A 22,718-nucleotide genomic window follows, 5' to 3' on the forward strand; every position below is an offset into this window, starting at 1 on the left:
AAACCCTTTAGGTGGTTTTGAACTCCGCCTAGCTCCCAAGATCTCAAAAGGGATACACAGTTATACCTCTGCTCTAGTGTTGCTTCCATGTTCATACAATAAACAAACTAACTATAGTTGAAGTTACAGATCTGAGACAGACTATAGCTATTGAGACAGGGTATGGGAACCCTGATGCTTGGGTGGAATGGATAAAATATTTTGTCCATGCATTAAATAAAGTGATTGCTATGCATGTGCAGCAGGAAGATCAGAGTTCAGCTTGTCCCATTCCCACTGGGACGGTCTTCTGATCCGAATTGCATAAATTGCATGAAAGCTCTGTTTCAGGATGCTAAGGCTTAGGGCAATGAGTCCTGCTGAACCTTGCCACTGTTGTTCCTGGAGGTGAAGGATCCTGCAGGTCAGCCCCTGAGGACCATCAGACCACCTTCCCCAGTTTCTACTTAACACTTTGTGTCTTTAAGCAACAGGGAGTTGGATTGGTACCTATTGGAAATCTAATGGGATGCAGTGAAAGCTGGTCCTTTGATGAGCTCATGAATCAAACCACACTCTTGGTGGCAAGAGCTGATGTTTGGTGGTATTGTGGAGAACCCTTACTTGAGACTCTTCCAAACAACTGGATGGGTACTTGCACTTTGGTGCAATTGGCAATCCCTTTCACTCTAGCATTCAGATCCCAACCCCTGGCATGGGCTCATTACCACCTAAAAAGAAAAGGAGCTTGGGAGCCTCCCAAGTTCCTTTGACCCACACATTTACATTGATGCAATCAGGGTGCCTAGGGGAGTCCTGAATGAATTCAAAGCCAGAAATCAAATAGTGGCAGGATTTGAATCATTATTATCCTGGTGGTCCACAATTAATAAAACCTTGATTGGATCAACTACATCTACTATAACCAACAGAGGTTTGTCAGTTATACCTGAGATGCCATTAACGGAATAGCAGAACAATTGGGTCCAACTAGCAAAATGGCTTGGGAAAATAGATTGGCATTAGACATGATATTAGCAGAAAAGGGTAGAGTTTGTGTGATGATTGGGACTCTGTTGCATCTTCATTCCAAACAATACCGCCCCTGATGGGACCATCACTAAAGCATTACAAGGATTAACTCCTTTGGCAAATGAATTAGCTGAAAACTCAGGTATAGACAATCGCTTCACTAACCTCATGGAACAGTGGTTTGGAAAATGGAAGGGATTGATGACCTCAGTCTTGACCTCACTTGTCATAGTTTGTGGGGCCCGAACCCTAATAGGGCCATGTGTCCAAGGGCTAGTTCAACAACTAATAGAGACTGTGCTTACCAAGCAGTCACTTCTACCCTATCCCAATAGTGTACTCCTTTTAGGTACCTCAGAGGTACACAGTAAATTATTGTTAACGGAATTTGAAGAAAAGAATTTGAAATAAAAGAGGGGGGAATTGTAAGGAAAACAGTTTTTTCTAAGAGTATGTCACCATACACTTAGATTACTTATGGCAAATTAGATTGAGCCCTTGCCCTTTGCCTGATTTTGGACTGTAGTAGTAGTCACAGAGTGGCAGCAATGCAGGAGCAGCAAGTGGGAAGGAGGAAATAGATTTATTAGCAGGTACCAGTTGAAACTTAGTTCTAGAATTCTGTGGGGAAGACGGGAGGAAAGCTGAAGAGCAGCAGTCCTCTAGGCCAAGCCTGCAGAGGTGCTTTGAGTTCTTGGCAGTGGTTCAAAAGTTCTTTGGGTCTGTGCAGATGGGTTGGCTTCTTTGTCAAAATCCTGTTTGCTCCATGCAGTCTGTCCCTCCTGTGTTCTTTTTAAAAATGGAATTAATGGAATCTGTTCAAAATACCCCTGAAATGAAATTACATTTTTAACACTAATTACCTTAATTAAAACTTGACAGCTGTAAACCTGGAATGGCAGATAGGCTAAGTACCCCATGCCTGTGACAAGCTCATTTAACCCAGATAGAATGTTGTTCTGTTCTAGGCTTGGGAGAAAAAAAATTTTTTTTTTTTAATTCTTGTTTGCCCCATTAGTTTTTGGTCCCACAGATTCACCAAGCTAGATACCTGTAGTCTATAGGCTTACTCAAGACCCAGAATTTCTAAATGGAGAGGTCCTCTGTGCTTAGAGGTGATGTTCCTGATGATTCTTACCACATACCTCTGGGTTTTCTCTTCAGTTGAGGTTGGATTGCAGCCTTTTCATCAGTGAAATTCCCTCCCTTGGGGAACCAAGAGAGTGAACTTATTAGAAGACTGTCTGCTGGTTTAGGGCTAAATCTGGATCTAGGGTCAATTTATGGAAAGAGTTAAAGATACAGGTTGAGGTCAGGGCCAAGATGTTCTGAAAATAGAAGTCCTCTATACATATCTTCAGTTCCTTTAACTCAGCAGAGCCTAGAGCCACCTTGAAAGATGCCTTATCTTGACCCCTACCTACCTAATTACCTGGCTAAACTCAAGAAACATGCTGTGAGGGGTGGGGTCAAACCCATGAAGCCAGCTGAAGGATCCATTGATGCTATGGGTCATCTCAGAATTCTGGTAGAACCAAAGAAGCCCATTAAGTTAGCAGGTACTGTGCTATGTTGAATTAAACACAGTCCTGCAAGGTTGAATTAAACAGTCTCTGTTCCTGAGAAGTTTAGATTTCTAGAAATTTAAAGTTGTGTGGAGTCAGTGGTAGGTGAGGGACAGTCATATATATGACAAATTACATAAGACAGAACAAACTTTATTCCTGCTTTCAAGAGCTCCTAGTAAATTAGGACAGGTAGGTGTGTGAAGAATTTGCTGTAATACGAACATATGGTAGATATGTTGGACAATTTTTTTTTCCAGGGAAGAGGCTGGTCAGGAAAAGTTGAGGAAGGATTAACTTCCACTGTGGCATTAGAGGCTTGTCCCTGAATAAGGGATATTCCTCTGCCAAAAGAGAAGGGCATAGCAGGTGTGAGGGAACAGCATGGCCAAAAGTAGGAGCTACCAGGTGACATCCTGATAAGATTTGAGTACAGTAATTGTATGTGGTCTGAAAGAGAAAAGAAATGTTAGAACTAAGTCTAACGTATCAGGTCAGAAAAGGACACTAGATACACAGGCAAGATGTGATTTGTTTTTATTTAACCATGTGACCTTGGGCCAGTAACTTCCAGAAGTTAATATGGTGGGTAGAATAAAGAAACATCAGTCTGATGAGAACTGAGCTCAGACAGAGATCTCATTCTGCCTATCTCCCTTCCCCCCCAGCTTGTAAGTTTGAGGGCCCTCTAGTGGAAAAGACAAATGTTCTGGAAAATCTGGAACATAATTGAGTTGAGAAGTTGGGGATGGGTGGGTAGAGGGTTTAGATGACCCAAAGTTGCTGGAGCTGTAGGGGACGGACTCGTGATAGTTTTGAGAGCAGTCTACCCTTCCCTCCGTAACTGCTGACATTAATTGTGCTCAGATTGAACTTGTTTCTACCTTTCAACTGCCAGGACTCATGAGGCTTTCACAAAACCAAGGCTGGATTAATTCCTTCCTTAGCTATCTTTCCTAGCCAGAAATGTGTAAGTACCACTCGACATCCCCATGTGCCTCTCTACTACATTGAGCTCCCCCATGCCTCACTCCCCTTTTTCCTACAGCATAGTGTATCTGCCCTGTAGGATGGAAAAAAATACTAGGTAGGGAGACTACAGTGGTGGGTTCTAAGCTCATTTCTTACTGTGTGACCTCAGCCAATTTATTTCATATCTCTGACCCAGTACAGGTGACTTTAGCTGCTTTTTGGGATTTGGGATTTTTTTTTTCTTTTAAGGTATCAACTTCAGAGCACAGACTTTTGCCTTTTATCTTCTCCCCTCCCAAAATAGACCCCCCCCCTCCACAGTCTGGAGTATTAGTGTATGCTACATCATTTGTTTGAAATTACCTTTAACTGAAAGTAGTCCTATCTCTAGCTGTTCTTAATGTTGGCAAGGGCCCAGAAACTGGCAGTCGATCTGATTAATGGAGTAGAATAGACACTGGGGTCAGGTCCGGCTGACCCTAGAGTTTTAGTGAACATGTTATTTCCAGGATGGGCACTGTGATTCAGCATAGGCAAACACTTGGCCCTGGGCATCAAAGATACAGTAGAAAGAAGGGCTAGACACTGATCTAGGCAATTTATATTTATTCTCACAACTCTGAGATAGTGATTTATCATCATTTTACAGACATGAGAGCCTTTAGAATTGATATTCTACCAAGTGACTAGGGACTAGACTCATTGAGGTTACAGGGAAACTACGAGATATTCCTTGCTTCCAAGGTACAGAAGAGTGGTAGAAGAGACAGACAGGTAAACAGTGACCAAAGCACTAGGGTTATCTAGTTTGGGTGGCAGAGCCAAGATTCAAACTCAGGTCTGCATTCTGTTTCTACCATATCATACTCCCTTTTTTTTGTAGGTAGGTAGGTAGGAAGTAGTGAACTCAAGTGGAAGTCCTGGCTAGCAAGCAGTGTTTGGAGAATGGCCATTAGTGGGGAGGCTTGGTCTTGAATTCAAAGCTGAGTTTTAGTTCTATGGGTGCCTGAGGTCTAGAGCAGCTGACAAAGGCATTGGCTTTCAAATGGATCTGGGCCCATTTGTAGAATAAAGCACCCTTTTGTGTCCTTTAGAAGATGAAGCCTGGTGGTTAGCACTGAGTCAGGATATCCCCTATCCTGGGATACCACAAGAGCTCCATAGTCAGTCTGTGGTACAAAATAACAGGGAGGAAGGATAGATACTTAGGCCTTATGGGAAGGGAATAAGAGTTAAGACTAAGACTGTTTTAAATATTTTTTACCTGGAGTCACAATTAGTCTGACAACTGGATTTGAGCTGCCGAATCCCACCTGAAATAATTGAGCTAGGGTCAGGGAGAGGTAAGAGAAGGAACTTCAGAGGCTGACTGGAGCCAATCTTCAGGTTTAAAAAACAAACTTTGTTACATTTTCTAAATCATTCTAGTTTAAAATTTTTAACTATTTTCTTCTCAGCACAGCATTTGTAAAAGCTGGTGTTTTTCCTAGAGAACCTGTCTTCCATTTTCTCTGACCATAACCTACAGACCAAGGCTAACTCTGAGCTCTAGTATCTTTCAGTCTTCCTGCTTTACCTTGGGCCCTATTCTATGAAGCCTACAGTATGGGTTCAGTTTTTTCATCAGTGAACTAAAGGGAAGTAGCAGCCTAAGGTGTTCTTAGTGTTCTGTATTCAAGAGCTTCTTTATCTACCAGACCTGGTTCATTCTTAAGGATAATCTTGAGCCCTCCCCTGTCTATAGTCTTCACATTAACTGAGTTGGATCCATCTAAAATCCAGACCTTTTTTTTTTGCACAACCATCTGCTTATTTTTAATTTTGGTGGTAAAATTGGCATCATCTCTCAGATTCTGGCCTTTCACCCCAGTCCTGGGTTTCTTGGACTGAATTCACATCTGCAGAGCATTGTCATTGCTTTTTAAATGCTGGTTCGAAAACTGATACATGAACTTAAAACTTGTAATTCTAGCCTCCCCACATTAAGGACACCTTCAAAGTCACTCTGTATTGTAGGAAATCCCATTGATGTGGGAAGTACCCTGATTGGGAATAAAGAGGCTGCTTCTGGCCTTGCTACTGATTGCCCTCTGTGACTTTAGACATAATCTCCTTTCAGTTCTGATCTGTCTCATCAGGGACAGAAAACTGTCTTCAACAGTCTCATTTGCATAGAGCACTGTCTGGCCCAAGCTTTGGTTTGTTGGTTACTGATTATAAAGCTTTAGATCCTCACTTCCAGCTCAAGGAGGGGGAAGGGGAGCCATCCAACTGTCTCATTAGCATGGAGAAAAGAAAACAGTAATTACTTGTGCCTCCCTTGATAATTTCTGCAGGGTTGGTTCTTCTACACAAAGAGTAGGGAATAACTGGAGATAGCTTCAGCTGAGAAAGGAGAAATACCAGTAGTTCCCTGACTATGCAGAGGCAAGGATGATTGTCTTGCACATCTGTTGTACTCTTAGGACATTCCTCCAGGCAGCCTGGAAACTGCCTGGATTGAGTTTCATCTATTTATGGCATGCATTATGTTCTTACACATGGACATTGGTTGAAACTTGAGCCCTAATATTTCCTTTAGGGCCTCCTTTTGTGATAGGCTGGTTTCCTGGCACCTGTCTTTATTGGGGAGTAGGCTGGAGTTTAGCTCATCTATTTTGTGACCTGGCTACATTTTTATTATGTTATGAGGTCATCTTTTTAACCCCCATGGCAACCCAGCTTGTTGGTTTATTATTCCAGTCACAAGAGTCAAGGTCAGGTTTCCTTGGAGTGGGAGGAGTCTGGTATAATTGAAAGACCATGGGGTTGGAAAAGCAGTCCTCATGGAAGAGTTGAGGAAGTTTTGAAACAGAGCTTAGGGGCAGATGTACCAGAACTACAGCAAGTTGATTGGCAAGCTTGGCTTGTGGAACAAGGGCTGTTTGCTGTGTGTCAATCTATTACTCCCTGCATGTGAGCAGTTGTGAGCCCTTAAGTGCTGATTGTAGCAGAAGTGGGTCAGAGTAGGTCTCCTGTAGGGAGGGAACCTGGAACTGTTAGGCTATGATTATCTCCTGTGGTTGCTCACTCCTGCTTTGGTTGCCACTCTAGAGAACCCAATGTCCCTTTTTCTCCACCTCCTGTAGGAAGATACACTCCAGCAACTTGTCTTTTAACCAGTCTTCCTGCAAATACTGGAGACTGTTTAAATACCCAGGGCTCTATAATGACATGCAATTTTTTAAAAAGTTCTTTTATAAATATAGGAGATGATTTCTTCTGTCAAAGTCTGCCTTCTTCTGCCTTCTTCTGCCTCCTTTCTTTTGTTCCAGGCCTGTTGCTTGATTCCCCATCCTTTGATGTTGAGGCCCCAGTCTTCCCAGAATTTCCTCTTTATATTGACTTCTCAGCTCCTTTACCCTAGCCTCCAGCTATCGATTCCTGGTTTTCCTGTGTTCTTGCAGAACTGGTTCTATTTTGGATAGAATACTCCAAAATAATAGCGTGACCCAAGGGAGGAACATTTCTCTTCAGTCTAACTTGCACTTATCTGGGCACATTAATAGGGAGAAGGCATACCCACCCAGGACACAGAACATGCTGATTCTTGAAGAGGCATCCATATCATTGTATAAGTTTTTTTGATTAGGTGTTTCATTCAGGCCAGGCCCGCTTGTTAGTAAAATACAGACCTTTAGGTGTTGTTACCCAATTTGATAAAAGTCCCTGGGAAGCTCTTACTGTAACAGTAGGCTGACAGCATCTTGGGAGGGCTTAGTATTGTCAAGTCCTACTGCAACTTGATGGTGTAGTTGCATTCCATCCCTGCCCAACTTTGCCCCAGGTCTGCAAAGTCAAGTACAAAATGGGAGAATTTGGTCCCCTAACTACAAAATGGGAGAATTTGACATCCCTCCCCCAATTTTGTTATTGGTGCCTACTTTGATATGCCAAGGACTCCTTTGGAGATAAAAAAGTACAGCACACTTAGTAGAAAGGACACTTTGGAGCAGACTTGGGAGTCCATTTTTTAAAATTTCTCTGAGACTCAGTTTCCTCCTCTGTAAGATGGGGTTAATTCTTGTGCCCTCAAAAGGTTATTAGGAGTAAATGAGAATAATTAATGTAAGGAAATATAGGCCCCAAAAGTGACCATGTGGAGAGGAGTGATCTGGCCAAGAGATTCTTTACTGTTGGATGGGAGAGGGAGAGAGCCAAGAGAGAGAAGCAGGAAGGGCAAGGGCTTAAATACCCCTCAGTGGGACTCAGTATGATCTGATTGGGTAGGATCTTATGGTTCATGCTGATTGGAGTTGGGGCAGAAGGAGGATTCAAGCTAGACTTGAGGCAGGACTGTGACCCTGGGAGGGCAGGCCTGTGACCCTGGAAAACAGAAGCTTAAGGGTGCAGTAAGAACTGAAACCTATCAGCGCCATTATTGCCCACAATTAAGGCATTGTATACAAGGCATGATACATAATAGGTAATAGCAAATTACATTTCTTTCCTTTCTTGTAGGACTTTTTAATTGCTTCTGATTTTTCCTTTTATGGTACTTGAATATAATAACAACACCTATCACTGAGTATTCTGGGCTTTCAGGTAAGGGCTTTCCCATGCCATCTATTTTTCATTTATGAAGCAGGAACCTTGTAAAACAAATGTAGTGAACTGAGGCACAGAGGATAAGTACCTTGCCAAAGTTTACAAAGCTAATGAAACAAAGCTGAGATTTAAACCCAGGTATCTCTGAATTTAGAATCTGAGCTCTTTACCACTGAATTGGTCATTACTGCCTGAGTAAAGTATGATTATTATTGGTTCTTTAGTTTCTGTCTACTTGCATCTGTTAGGATTTGTGTGTATATTATAGCCTTTAGCTTTGTCTAGACTTGATTGGTGACTATGTTTTTGGTTTTTGAGACAGGGTCTTATTATGTAGCCTAGGCTGGCTGGCCTGGAATAAGCTCTATAGCCCAAACTGGCCTCAAACTCGAAATACTCCTCCCCCAGCTGGGATTACAGGTGTGGTGCTGCCTAGTCCTATGCCTATCTTAATAAAGGTATGGACAGTGATGTTTTCTTCCACAGTGCTTCCTAATTCTTTCATTTATAGCAGATGACTTTAACTGAAATGATGATATCATCTATTATAGAAGCTATTCCCTCATTTCTTCTTTACTGCTTCATGTCAAACCATAGATTTTAAGAGTTAACTTGTTTTTGTTAGTCTTGTTTGATCTTTCAGAAGAAAAGATGTGATCATCCTTGTTTTACAAATCTGAAAACTAAGGTCCAGGAAAGTGAAATAATTTGTTGAGAGTCACATAGTGAATTAGAGGCAGAATTGGAACTAGGCTTTAGTTTTTTCTGACTCTCAGGCTAGTGCACTCTACTAATTTAGTAGGGAAAGATACATGTATGTAATGTGCAGATCAGACCTAAAGAGAGATGAACGATACATCTAGACCTAGGACCTAGAGAGTTTGAAAGGAACCTTGCCTCTACCCACATTTTCATCCCATTTCACTTGTACACATTTGAAGAATTTAGCAAAAAGGGAGAAACACTCTCCTTTTAGGGTTTAGCGATCCTTTCATGCCAGGGAGCTCTGGGGAATGCTCCAGAGCAGTCAATATTCCTTATCCATAAGGAAGTAACCTTGGTAGAAAAGGAAGCAGTGATAGAGGAAGAATCTGCTTGTCTTGTGACCTTTGCAGGCTTTTGCGTAAACCAGGCTGGAATTGGCTGGAGAAGATAATAATGAGGACTGAGAACCTTTTTAAGTACTTCTCTTCACCTCCTGCTGACACATTAGATCTGAGATTTGGACAGGCAAGTTCCCTTCATTTAAAATTTATAAAAAGGACTTTCTAGTGCTTTTTAAAAACAAAACAAAACAAAATCCTTGGTTCAGGAACTAGAAGAAAAAACAAAATAAACCACAAAAAACCCCTAAAACAATCCTGTTCCAAAATCTAGATCTGAGACATTTCAGTCCTGTCCACCTCCTTCCTTTTCCTTCTTTCCTTTAACCCCTTCTCTCTTTTCTTTGCTTCCTGCCAATTTCTCGTATCCTTTTCTCTTCTTACTTCTTCTGTAACTTATGAAAATAAGAATGGAAAAAGGATACTTTCAGCTGAACAGATCACTAGACATTTGGAAGTAATTCAGATTCTGAGGCTTCGAATTTGAACATGGAGCTTGAGGATTTGGGCCTTCTAGTCCTCAGAACAACAGCTGATGGGGCAGGTGCCCAAATACTCATATCATCTCCTACATGCCTGGCTTTGTGTTAGTGTTTGGACTGTTAGTAAGGCCCTAATCCTGTCTGCCATAAGATCACAGTATTATGGGAAGAATAGCAGCAGACAACATTCCCGTACCCCTCAAATCAAGTAATTGAATTTTGAGGTAGACTGAACTCTACAGTTTATTTGGTCCTGTTTTCACGTTGCTCTGTAATGAAGTAAAGCATACCATAAAGGAAGAGAAAGTCTTTGGAAAAAAAAAAAGAAAAAACAGACCTAAGTTCAAATACTAGCTCTGCTATTTTCTGTTTGACCTTGAATGACAATTAACATCACCTATCTTCTGTTAGTTACTTTGTGAAATGGGCATGCCATCATCTTCACAGAATATTCTAAAGATTAATAACTTAGCTCCTAGCCCAGTACCTGGGGCATAGTAGTAACTTTCTGTTACCCTACATCAAGGCCTGGTTTAAATCATCATACCTTCTGTGAAGTTTCTGAGACCATCTCAGGTCAGACTGATTTCCTTGTCCACTTTTACAATACATAAAATTCTCTGAATTACTAGATCTTGCCTAATATTTTTAGTAGTCCTTTGTGGAAAGTCGATATAATACCACTATGGACTACATAGTGTCTAAGGATAAGGACTTTTTAATCATCTTTGAATTCTCAGTAATCATCAAATCTGCTGTAAGGCCAGTATCAATAAGTAGTTTTGGGCTGATTGGAGAGAAAGCTCATGGCAGTATTTTTCAGCTGAAAGGAGAAGTTATTAAAGACCTGATTGGGAGTCTCCCATCCTAACTCCCCTTTTCCTCACCTGTTATCACATTGATTCTCACAATACCCTGTATTGGCAGGGGATCCCCATTATATGAAATGTATCCCCATTATATGTAGATGAGGCATCTGATACTTGGATTAGAATCTAGGTCTATTGTTGGGAGATAAAGAGCCAGAGTAAGGTAAGAATAAGAGGAATTGTTAATGGTGCTGGTGCAGTCTGTGATCAGAAGACTTCCAAATCCATGGAGGGACAGGTGGGTGTAAAGGGAGTTTATTAAAAGTTAGAGAAGGGAAATACAGAAGGGAGCATGGTGGGAGGTGTATTCTGCAATCTAAGAGAACGTGATTTTCTTTTTCAGGTACTTTTAAAACCTACACTAACCCATGGGTAGGGCAGAACCAGGTGATTCCCATCCAATAATGAATGAACGGGGAGGGGCATGGGCCATTCCCAGCCAGGTGAGGGTGGTCTGGGTCATCCCTGGGCAACCTACATATGAGTCCCAAACTTTCCCTACTTCTGTCGTGCCTCAAATTTCCTCTGAGACAAGATCCTAAAAAAAATCTTTTTGGGGTTGCTTGAGGGGCTGAAGTTCTCTTTTCTTCTGAATCTGCTTTGAGCTGACAAGGGCAGCAGACCCTACCTGCAAGGGGAAATTGTCTCTCCTATTTCTTTCCCTTGGGGTGCATTTGAATACAAGGTATCTAAATTATTGTCAGTACAATTAAGGTTCCTCTTGGAGGTCCAAGTTGCTCATGGAGATTTCATTTGTCTGTAAGAGATCAAGATACCCCTGTTGTCTCATAATTTGGGTTTTAAAAGCTTTTATCCTGGAAGAGATAAATCTTCTTTAGAAGGCATGACCTGAACATGAACATTGATAGGAGCATCAGAAGGGGCCCTGCCGGGTGTAGCAGAAAGGATAAAGAATCTGACTTTTTATTTTGAATAGCGACAGAGAGTCTTATGGTTACTTCCTGTAGGTGTTTATACCTGTAGCTATTTTTAACCTTTAGATAGCCATCTGTTTGGACTGCCACTGTAGTGGGCAGTTAAGGATGGATTGTTTTGGGTAATAGCTACATTAGAGGCCATTTGTACCAGGGACCAGGTGCCAGTCCAGTTAGAGGGTAAACATCAGTGAGTCAGTTCTGTACAGAAAGATGACTCATAGTGTTCCTAGGCAGAAGTTAGATTCCATTGAAAGTTATATTGCCTTTGCTCAAACAGAAGGCCTTGGAGAAAGACACAAGTTTATCTTTTGTCAGAGGCTTGGAAGGCTTAAATATTAGAGCATATGCATAAAAGCCCCTTTTTAAAATCTCTTGGCTTTGGTTAATTTTAGAGGTCTGGCATAATTGACTCCATCTAGATCTGGAGAAGTCCTCTGATTTGTGTAGTCTCTTTGAACTGTCTCACATGGCTGAATGCCACTTGGTCCTCTAAGAAGTTGGGGGATGCTGACTGCTCAGGGGTTGTATCCTCTTAAATTGTTTCTCTGAACAGTTATCTCTGAACATTTTGCCAGTTGGTCAGTTTTATCCACTAGAGCCAGAGCCGCTTCTCCCACAAAGTCCAGCAGAAGTCAGATTTTGTCCCATGGAGGAGGGGAAGTCAGTGCCGATGCAACCTTTTTTGGCCAAATTAAGTAACAAAGAGACTCATTTAAAATACGGCTCTTAGGGTGGGCTCAATTAAACCTAATTGCCTGTTCCATAGGGGATGTACTAACACCTTTAAATTGCTGTAACGTATCAGCAGACAATAGTTGCAATGTTTTTACATGGAAAATACAAAATGACCCCAGTACTTAAGAATGTCTATTCTGGTTGACAGATAAGCAGTTGTCAGAGTCATTTTTTTTCATGAGCTTGCCTGTAAGTGCTTTAGAAGGATCAGAACTGTAATAACAAAATTTAAAGTAATCATGGTTAATCACAGTTTAAACCTTGAAATTTTGGTTAGGTAAAGTAACAAATTGGTGGACAAAACCCTTAAATTTTCCAATGGTTAGGGAAGGGCAGTGTCAGTAATTTCAAATAGCCCCTGTTTTAATGTTTAATTGTATATCATTATGTATATAAAACAGTGTTTATCTGATAAACAGATGTCAGGCCCAAATGACAGAACTTTTAGCATTTGTCATAAGCAGAAATGTCAAAGATTTTATTAGATAGAATGTACCTTAGATAAAAGAACTATGGCTGTTTGCATGTATACACTTTTAACTCTACAAATAATTTATAACATTTAGATACACGTACAAGGCACTAGCAGTATTAGAACCATTTAAAAGAATTTTTACTTAGTGTAAGCTTAGTTTCCTCACTGTTACCAGAAAAATGCCTTAGGGTTTTTGTGTCAGGCAAGAGACTAATTTAGGCAGGATGCAAAGAGTAGTAAATAATTTTAAATGTGCTATGAAGAGAACTAGTCAACTTTTTTTGGTTAGCAGGATCAAAGCCCTCATAGTATTTAAGGACACAGTCAAGTGGTGAATGTGTCAGTTTCTTCTATGCTGGCTGATGAAGGGAGGGAGGGAAAGGAAAGTAGAGTCTTTGCCCTTTGGGAGAGAGTGAGAACTGCTGAGATCTGTGAGGTGTTCCCCTTGTATCAAGGAAGCCTCCAACGTAGGTCCATTTGACCTGGTCGTTGGATGTCTTTGGAGTGAGTAAGAGGCAGGGTACCCAGACTTCGAGTCATCTGTTCTCTTAAGGGCCCATCTCTCCACCCCTGCATGAGGGTTCCTTAAATTCAGGATGCTGATCCTGAATGTTACCCTAACTATTAAAACATACATTGGGTAAAGAGGCTGATAGCAAAAACAGTATGTCAAATGAAAAGATAACACTGTAAAGGAAGACAATTTGTTGAGTATTGAAAAGAAACATCTTAGTATGAACTTTTGTAACCAGTACAGAATTCACTATCAAATCCAAATTTGCACCAAGGTAAGTTTGGCTGATACAAACCCCGTCTGTGGTCAGCTTTCCCTAAGACCTGTGGCTTTGCTTGTAAGAGAAGAATGGGGGAACAAGTATATTTAAAAAAAAAAAAAAAGATAATAATAAACCAACAAGATTAATGTATACAGAAATAGATGGCACACATAATTTAGTTTTTTAGGATTAATTACCCAATAAAAACTTAAGAGTTTATCATTCATCTGTAAGATGAACTTCTGTTTGATTGTGGTAATTCTTTTTTTTTTTTTTTTTTTTTTGTGGTACTGGGGCTTGAACTCAGGGCACACACCTTGAGCCACTTCACCAGCCCCTCCCCCCCTTTTTTTTGTGATGGGTTTTATTGAGGTAGGGTCTCGTGGACTATTTGCACAGGCTGGCTTTGAAACACAATCCTCCTGAGTAGCTAGGATTACACGCATGAACCACCGACACCTGGTGATAAAATTTTGTATCAGCCTGTAGCAAAAGTCCCCGACAGTTATTTTGGTAAAAAATATTTTGATAAAATAGAAACCCATTTTAAACTTATAAGCTTTAAAACCTTAATTTATCTTAACCTTTGTAAAAACCCAAATTTTGATAACACTGTTAATAAAGCTCTTAGCAACCTTACATCCTAAAGGATAAAAGACTTAAGAAAATTAAATTTATAACAGCAATCTACAAGAACACATGGGTTAATAAATCTAATTATAAGAGTCAAATGTAAATTACACTCACAATAGAATGAAACAGATTATTGTCCATAAATTTTCTTTTAGGCTTAAGACAGAAGATAGTTAAGTCTGGTTGTGATTAGAACTTTGATAACTTTTGAGACAGTTGTGCATGTTAAAAAGTAGCTTAAGAGCCATCCTAAAGACATCTAAACATACACACCCAGATGTTTTGACCTTTGTGTGCCAAAGAATATCAAAGCACACATATGAGCTCAAAAAAAGTAAAAATTAAGTGACCACAATTGGTAGGAGACAAAGACATATACAGAAAACACACTCAATAACACACAAAACAATCACATTAGAGTGCAGTCTTCAATCATTTTTTGTCATTATTTTTAGTAATACTTTGTCCAGTCCTTAACAGGTTAATGTAGTAAAAATAACTGGCATAAAAACTATATTAATTTAGAGAATTTTAACCACAAGTTAAAATTTTTCTAGAGTATGGCAAGATGGCATCATCCATGAGTTTCCTAGTCCTAGGGAGTGGCAAGATGGTTCTGGATATGTGGTAGCTTCATCATGGTGGTAGCATTTCCTGTGACCACATGGTTTCTGTAAAGTGTCTCTCAGATGGAATACAAAGACATGTTACATGCAATATATAGGCTTACACTAGCAATCTGTTAGAGGAATAAAAGACATTTCCCCCTGAGAGAGGTGTCCATATGAGTTAGTCATCTTAATGAAAAGACCAAATAATCGAAGCAAACTAAGGTGGGATTTGAACTCATGCCTTTACACCTGCTAGGCTGGTGCCCTATCACTAGAGTCCTGCTGTCAGCCCTTGTCAGCTTTTCTAAAGAAGGGAAACTTAGAAACTATCTTTACAATTTGGCTGAATCTGTTCCCATTAATTCCGTTATTGAAGGGGCATGTGTCCCTGGACAGGGAAATGTGACCTCGGGGTTAGCACTTTCTTGATTCCTGAAGGCCATGAGGACAAGGAGAGCATGGGCAAGAGTTGGGTCCAGGTGCCCAGGGCAAACAGGCACAGCAGGTAGGCAGGCAAGGGAATAGGGTCAGAGAAGGAAGTGCAAGAAGGCTACAGATAGGAAAAAGTGGTCTGGCCAAGTGCAGGACTGTGGCCGCCAGAAGTGTTGCCATTTGGGATGCTGGCAAGAGTGGCACCTATAGAGCTGGGTGTTGGGGTGTGCAGCTCCTTCCTGCCACTGGGGCCATGCACACTGCAGCTACACTGCAGCAGTGTCCCACCAGGAAGAATCCATGAAGGGACACGTGGGTGTAAAGGGAGTTTATTAAAAGTTAGGGAGGGAAAATAAGTGGGAGCATGTAATGTTGGGGCAGGTGGAGTCTGCAGTCCAAGAGAGAGTGCTTTTAAAACCTACACTAACCCATGGGCAGGGCAGAATCAGGTGATTCCCATCTAGTAATCAGCGATTGGGGAGAGACATGGGTGGTTCCCGGCCAGGTGAGAGGGGTCTGGGCCATCCCTGGGCAACCTACATATGAGTCCTGAACTGTCCCTACTTCTAGCCTCCCTCACAATAGAAAACTGGTTAGTTCTCCATATTCTGGAAGCAGTAGGAATCTATAAGGAAGAGGGGGAAGTACATTGTTGAGGCCTTAGCTTTTGGTTAGGCCAGAGCTAAATATAGCTAGATACAAGCCAGAGATGTTTCAAGTACATAGCTGGTGTGTGTAGGGGGGAGTTGTAGCTCAAGTGGTAGAGCACTTGCCTTACAAGCTGGGAGCCTGGATTCATTCCCTAGTACCACTAAACAAGAACAACAAAAGCCTCCCCCCAAAAGAAAAAAGTAAACAAGCTGGGAGAGTGGCAAGAAAAAGTGCAGGATAACTTCATACAGTCTCAAGACCTTGAAGATTAAGAAGGATTTGAATATGTTCAAATGAAGGAGGCACCCCAGTGAGATAACAGAATGGACTATGTTTGGGCACTGGATAGCCCAGTAGACATTAGGCAGATCATGGCGTACCTAAGAGAGCAGGGGTGAGGGGTGAACATGGGAGCCATGTCATTCTTTTGAATAGGAGAGGTATTAAAACCATTAATCTGGTGATGTGAGTACAATAGACTGGAGCAGGATGGCTGAGGGAGATTACTATAACAGTGTGTGTATTAGTAATTCCAATAAATTAAAGAAATATTCCAGCAGTGCTGACAAGAGATAATGCAATCCCTCTCTCCCTCCCCTCCTCTCTGTTTCCTTTCCTCCCCTTCTTTCTTTTCCCTTCCTTTCTCCGTTTTCAGGGCTGGGGATTGAACCCAGGGCCTCACATATGCTCGGCAAGTACTGTATCACCCCCAGCCCTGACAATGGGATCCTTGGGGGTGGGGTAGGGGTTAAAACACAATGGGAAATCAAGAAGAACCATTTGAGTGTAGCTATTAGAGGAAAACAAAAACAAAACACAAGTACTTACTTGGCAATTGTGGCTGTGGGGAAGAAGGAAATGCGGGGTTGAAAGCACATACATTTGGAGCCCAAAGAATCTGGGAGAATGGTTGTACCCTTCACTGGACCACAGAAGCTGGGAAATAAAAGATGATTTCATTTTGTTGCTTGTGGAATTGGAGGTGTTGATAGTTCAATCCTCTTATCATCTACCTCCAGTGACTCTGTCTTAGTCCCCAGGACTACAGATATGTTTTCAGGTTCTTGTGCTTGATTTTTATGCCAGACATGGAGCCCTCAAGAATCATTTGAATGTAGAGCCAGGGACCACCTGACTGAAAGACTCTAGAGCCTGCAAATAAGTGTAAAGGATGTCATACTTGCCTGTAAATGGCTTGGTGTAAAAAGCTGAGCCATATTAGCTAGAACTAAACATATTTTCTGTCTTATTTGTTCTGTTTTTGAGAACTAGTATAATGCGTAATTTAGAAGCAAGTCCTGGAGTTGAAGTTCTGGGGCTCAAGTCACAGCTCCACCATCTATTGGACAAATTTATTTAACTGTTCTGTGCCTCACTTTCCCCATTGATAAAATACTGACAGTATGAGATTGTTGCAAAGATATTTGAGTTAGTACAAAAAGGTTTACAACAATGCCTGGCATGTGCAACCCTTTTTACACCAGAATAACCTCTACCCCAAATTCCTGCAAATGTAAAGGAGTTGCTCTGTTCTTCACCATCCTTACCCCACAGAAGGGAAGGAGGATGAGTTGAGAAACCTGAATTCAGTTGCAGAATGTTTATAAGTTTGAACTGTGGTCACACTGAGCTTCTTCTCACCCTACTATTAATGCTGCAGGGCCTCTCCCATTTGCTGTTTGCCCTCTTGGGAAATAGTCTTCCTTCAGAGTTTGCATGTTTTGCCCCCTCACTTCTATTCAAGTTTCTGTCTGATGTCGTTCAGACAGAAAGACTCTCTCTGACCATTTTATCTGAAATAGATTCCACTCTTACCCTTGCCCTTTCTTTCTTAATGTTATCCTGCTTTAAATTTTTCTTTGTAGTCCCTTAGCATGGTCTGAAATGATATATTTAATAATGAACCTGTCTTTCAGAGGATGCAGAATCTTTGAAGGAGGATCTTCAAATGCCCATACTGTCCTAAATTCATGTTTGTTCTGGGCAACGCCCCTAATGGACCCCTCTCTGTTATAGGTGAGCTCTGGTGTCCCAGAGGCAGCAGCTGCTGTAACAAGAAGCAGGAAATAACTGGAAAAACTCAACCTTGGTACTGGTGAGTATTGGACCCCAGCTAAAATGACAGAAGTAACTCCATTTCAAAACTAGGCTCCATCTTAGAGCTAACCTAAGCCTGACCCTGAGTTGCTGGAAAAACCACAGATTTCCACTGGAATGCACCATCCCTGTCCTGAGCCAATCAAAAACAAACAAGACAGTCCCTTTGTTCAAAACGACTAATACAGCCCCAAATAAGGAATGGGCCTGGCAGCATTCCTTACAGCCCCAAATAAGGAATAGGCCTGGCCGCATTCCTTACAGCAGCTAGGGCCAACCAATCCTGATATGCCAAGACTACATTACCCAAATAACACCCAATTGTGTAACTGCCAAGTTGAAAAGTCCGGTCCCTTGCTTACCCCTCAATAAAAGCCCTGCCTAATTGTGGTTCGGGGCTGTCGGCACAGATCCGCTGTGTCGGTGAGGTCAGAGAGCCTGAGCTTAAGCCTGAATAAAGGCTCCTTGTTTTTACATACGACTTCGGACTCCTGAGTGGTCTTTGTGGGGTCTCACAATCTGGGCACAACATTTGGGGGCTCGTCCGGGACCCCCAAGGCCCCCAGGACCCCCGATTCGTGGAGCCTGAGGCTGGCCGGTAAGTGTTCTGTCTTTGTGAATTGTCTGTTCTTGGTGTTGGGCCCTTCTGAAATTGCCTGCAAGTGGTCTAGGTGGGCGCGCTGGAAGACTCCAGGCTGTGGGACACGGGAGATGTCCCGAGCCCACAGGACAGGGATTGGATCCCTTTGGTTGAGTTAAAGGGTCGAAGCGGGTTGTGCCCACGGAGCGGTGAGAGGCCATCATCCCACTTTCGTTTTTGTCTTAAGGTGCCAGGAAGTACCATTGTCTCTGTGTGCGTGGTCTTAGTGTTTATTGTTGTGTGTGTGACTTATATGACTTTAGAGATGGGACAGACAAAGGTGACAACTCTTAGTTTGTGTCTGGACCGTTTTCTGGACGTTAGAGCCTGAGCAAGAGAGCAGGGGCTAGAAATTAAAAAGGGCAGACTCTCTATCTTTTGCAGGAATGAATGGCCGACTTTCAGTGTTGGATGGCCACTGGAGAGCACTTTGGACCTCCCCACCATTTACAGGGCCAAAGCGGGATGATGGCCGAGGCCAAACTCAAGTCCTAGAATTGGAGGAACTGGATGACTAGCAGGGATGGGATTCAGATCCCCTCCCCGAACCTAGGGTAACTCTTAAAGTGGAGGGGACAATTGTGAACTTCCTTGTGGACATGGGTGCACAACACTCGGTCCTGACATGGCCACAAGGGAAACTATCACAGAAAAAATCTTGGGTACAGGGAGCAACTGGTATGAACCAATATCCATGGACTACCCAAAGAACGGTGGAATTGGGCACGGGCCGGGTATCCCACTCGTTTATGGTCATACCAGACTGTCCCTACCCTCTCCTGGGGAGAGACTTGCTTACTAAGATAGGAGCCCACATTCACTTTGACCCGGAAGGGACTCAAGTGACTGATCGAGAGGGGCAACCCGTTCATGTGTTGACCCTCTACTTGGAGGATGAATACAGATTACATCAAGGGCCTACCCCCTCGTTGGGGGCAGAAATGTCTGACTGGTTGCGGAGGTACCCAGCTGTGTGGGCCGAGACCGGAAGCATGGGACTTGCAGCCCATCGTGCTCCCGGATGGATTGAATTGAAACCTGGAGTTTCACCGGCTAGGGTCAAACAGTACCCGATGCATGCCCCTTGAGGCCCAAAAGGGAATCACCCCTCACATCCGGCGCCTCCGAGAGCAAGGTGTTCTGGTGCCTTGCTGTTCCGCATGGAACACACCCTTGCTACCGGTAAAGAAGCCCAACTCCAATGATTACCGACCAGTTCAAGACCTGAGGGAGGTCAACAAACGGGTCATGGACATACACCCCACAGTGCCTAACCCTTATATGCTCCTGAGCTCTTTGCCCCCCTCCAGAGCTTGGTATGTGGTCTTAGACCTGAAAGATGCTTTCTTCAGCTTTCCCTTAGTGGTACCAAGCCAGCCGTTCTTTGTTTTCTAGTGGCAGGACCAAGAAGGGGGATTCAGTGGTCAACTCACCTGGACTAGGCTGCCCCAGGGGTTCAAGAACTCCCCTACCATCTTTGATGAGGCCCTCCACGAAGACCTGAGTACCGGGTGGGACACCCCCAGCTCACTTTGTTACAATATGTTGATGACGTCCTGATAGTGGCAGATAGCCTCTCAGAATGTCAACGGGACGGAGGACTTGTTGACCACTCTGGGAGACCTCGGCTATCGGGTCTCTGCAAAAAAAGTCCAGATATGTAAGAAGGAGGTAATCTACTTGGGCTGTATTCTCAAAGATGGATAGAGATGGCTCACGGAGGCTAGAAAAGAGACTGCTTAAAATACCCACCTCTACTACTAGAAGGGCAGTCCGAGAGTTCCTGGGGTCAGCTGGCTTCTGCCGCCTCTGGATACCCAACTTTACGGAGCTGGCCCAGCCTGTATATGAAACCACTAGAGAAAATGAGCCTTTCACTTGGGCCGAAGACCAGGAGGAGGCCTTTATCAAAATAAAACAGGCCCTGCTGTCAGCCCCCGCTCTGGGACTTCCTGGTATCACTAAGCCGTTCCACCTTTTTGTGGATGAAAAACAGGGCATAGTTAAGGGAGTACTAACTCAAACTTTGGGGCCCTGGAATAGACCAGTGGCCTACCTCTCAAAGAAACTGGATCCTGTGGCCACTGGGTGGCCACCTTGCCCGCGAGTCATTGCAGCAACTGCGCTATTAGTCAAGGATGCAGATAAACTGACCTTGGGACAGGAATTATTTGTCACCACCCCTCATGCTATCGAGGGAGTCCTAAAACAGCCGCCCGACAGATGGATGAGCAATTCTCAAATGACTCATTACCAAAGCTTGCTCCTCAATCCCCCATGTGTCTGCTTCCTCCCAAGTACGGCCCTCAATCCAGCCACCCTGCTGCCCGACCTGGACCTGGAAGCTCCCTTACATGACTGCGGGGATCCTAAGCCAAGTCCATGGGCTCAGGAAAGACTTGACTGATCAGCCACTCCCAGATGCTGAGATTACCTGGTTCACAGATGGCAGAAGCTTCATATGGGATGGACGAAGATACGCAGGGGCGGCGGTGGTGACAGAGTCCGAGATAATTTGGGTGGCCGCTCTCACTGCAGGGACATCCACCCAAAAGGCAGAATTAATAGCCCTAAGTAAGGCCTTAGAGCTAGGCAGGGACAAGAAGCTCAACGTGTACACCGATAGACGCTATGCTTTTGCCATGGCACATGTTCATGGGGCCATATACCAAGAGAGGGTTACTCATGGCAGAAGGGAAAACCATCAAAAATAAACAGGAGATCTTGAACCTACTGGCTGCATTGTGGTTGCCAAAGAAATTAGCCATCATTCATTGCCCTGGGCATCAAAAGGCAGAAACGCCCATAGCCCGAGGCAATCGGAGGGCAGACCTAGCAGCCAGAGAGGCGGCCTTAGAAGCCACTACGATCCTGGCCACCCAGCTACCAGACCCAGGGCTGCCTACGCTGTCAGATCAGCCCCACTATTCTCAAGAAGATTTAAGGTTAATACATAGGTTCCCTATGACCAAAAGGGTTGATAACTGGTAGTACACAGGAGACTGCGAAATAATTCTACCTAGTGATTTAGCTAAAGACCTCCTCCACCACATCCACTGGACCACCCACCTGGGGACCCGAAAGATAGAAGACCTCCTGAGAAATGCCCGCCTAAAGGTTCTTAACCTCAGGCCACTCATTGACTCAATTGTTACCAAGTGCCTTAGCTGTAGGCTAACCAACGCAGAAAGCTTTCCCAAAGGACAAGGGACTCGACTAAGGGGCTCCAAACCAGGAGCCCATTGGGAAATGGACTTTACAGAGATGAAACCTGGCAAATATGGCTATAAATATCTTCTAGTTTTGGTAGATACTTTTTCAGGATGGACTGAGGCATTCCCCACCAAACATGAGACTGCACAGACGGTCATCAAAAAGCTGCTGGAAGACATTCTGCCAAGGTATGGTATGCCAACACTCCTGAGCGCTGACAATGGACTGGCCTTTGCTTCCCAGGTAACTCAAGAGTTAGCCAGGGCATTGGGGGCAAAATGGAAATTACACTGTGCATATAGACCCCAGAGTTCCGGACAGGTCGAAAGAATGAATAGAACTCTAAAAGAGACCCTTACCAAACTAACCATGGAGACTGGCGGGGACTGGGTGGCTCTCCTCCCCTTTGCCCTATACTGGGTGCGAAATTCACCCTTTCAGTTTGGTATAACTGCTTATGAAATCATGTTTGGGAGGCCTCCTCCCATCTTATCCAATCTAAAAGCTGAATTGATTGCTGAGTTTGATAACCGTCAATTGCTTGATTCTCTTGAAGCAGTAGCTCATGCTCACAAGGATGTATGGCCCTGTCTGAAGGCCATATACGAGACTGCTCCTCCTCCTACCCCACACAACTATCAACCGGGAGATTGGGTCTACGTGCGCAGACACCACAAAAGAACCTTGAACTGCGCTGGAAGGGACCATACATAATACTCCCAACCATACTGACGACTGTCAAAGTTGGGATCTCCACCTGGATTCATCACACCCACATCCGGCTTGCGGACCCCCATGCTCAACCGGAGGGCTACCCTCCACAATGGAAGATCGACAAAGATACGGACAATCCTCACAAGCTAAAGCTGCGTCATTTATGATAGTTGTCCTAATGCTCACATCAACTGTATGTACAACCCATGCTATT

At 43.3% G+C, this 22,718-nt stretch overlaps 1 protein-coding gene across 7 annotated transcripts in view; it reads left to right on the forward strand.

The window, feature by feature from the left end:
* The window catches only part of Raly (RALY heterogeneous nuclear ribonucleoprotein), a 100,447-nt gene that overhangs the window by 23,571 nt on the left and 54,158 nt on the right, over window positions 1-22,718 (forward strand). For 6 of the 7 annotated variants that reach the window (XM_074074578.1, XM_074074573.1, XM_074074576.1 and 3 more), the window contains exon 2: window positions 17,857-17,935. The exons of the other annotated variant lie outside the window; for it this stretch is intronic. The gene's annotated coding sequence lies outside the window, so the exon portion shown is untranslated. The remainder of the gene's footprint in view (window positions 1-17,856; window positions 17,936-22,718) is intronic. 7 annotated transcript variants of the gene reach the window in all.

Source organism: Castor canadensis, chromosome 5 (genome assembly GCF_047511655.1).
Source record: "Castor canadensis chromosome 5, mCasCan1.hap1v2, whole genome shotgun sequence".
NCBI classification, from domain to species: Eukaryota; Metazoa; Chordata; class Mammalia; order Rodentia; family Castoridae; genus Castor; species Castor canadensis.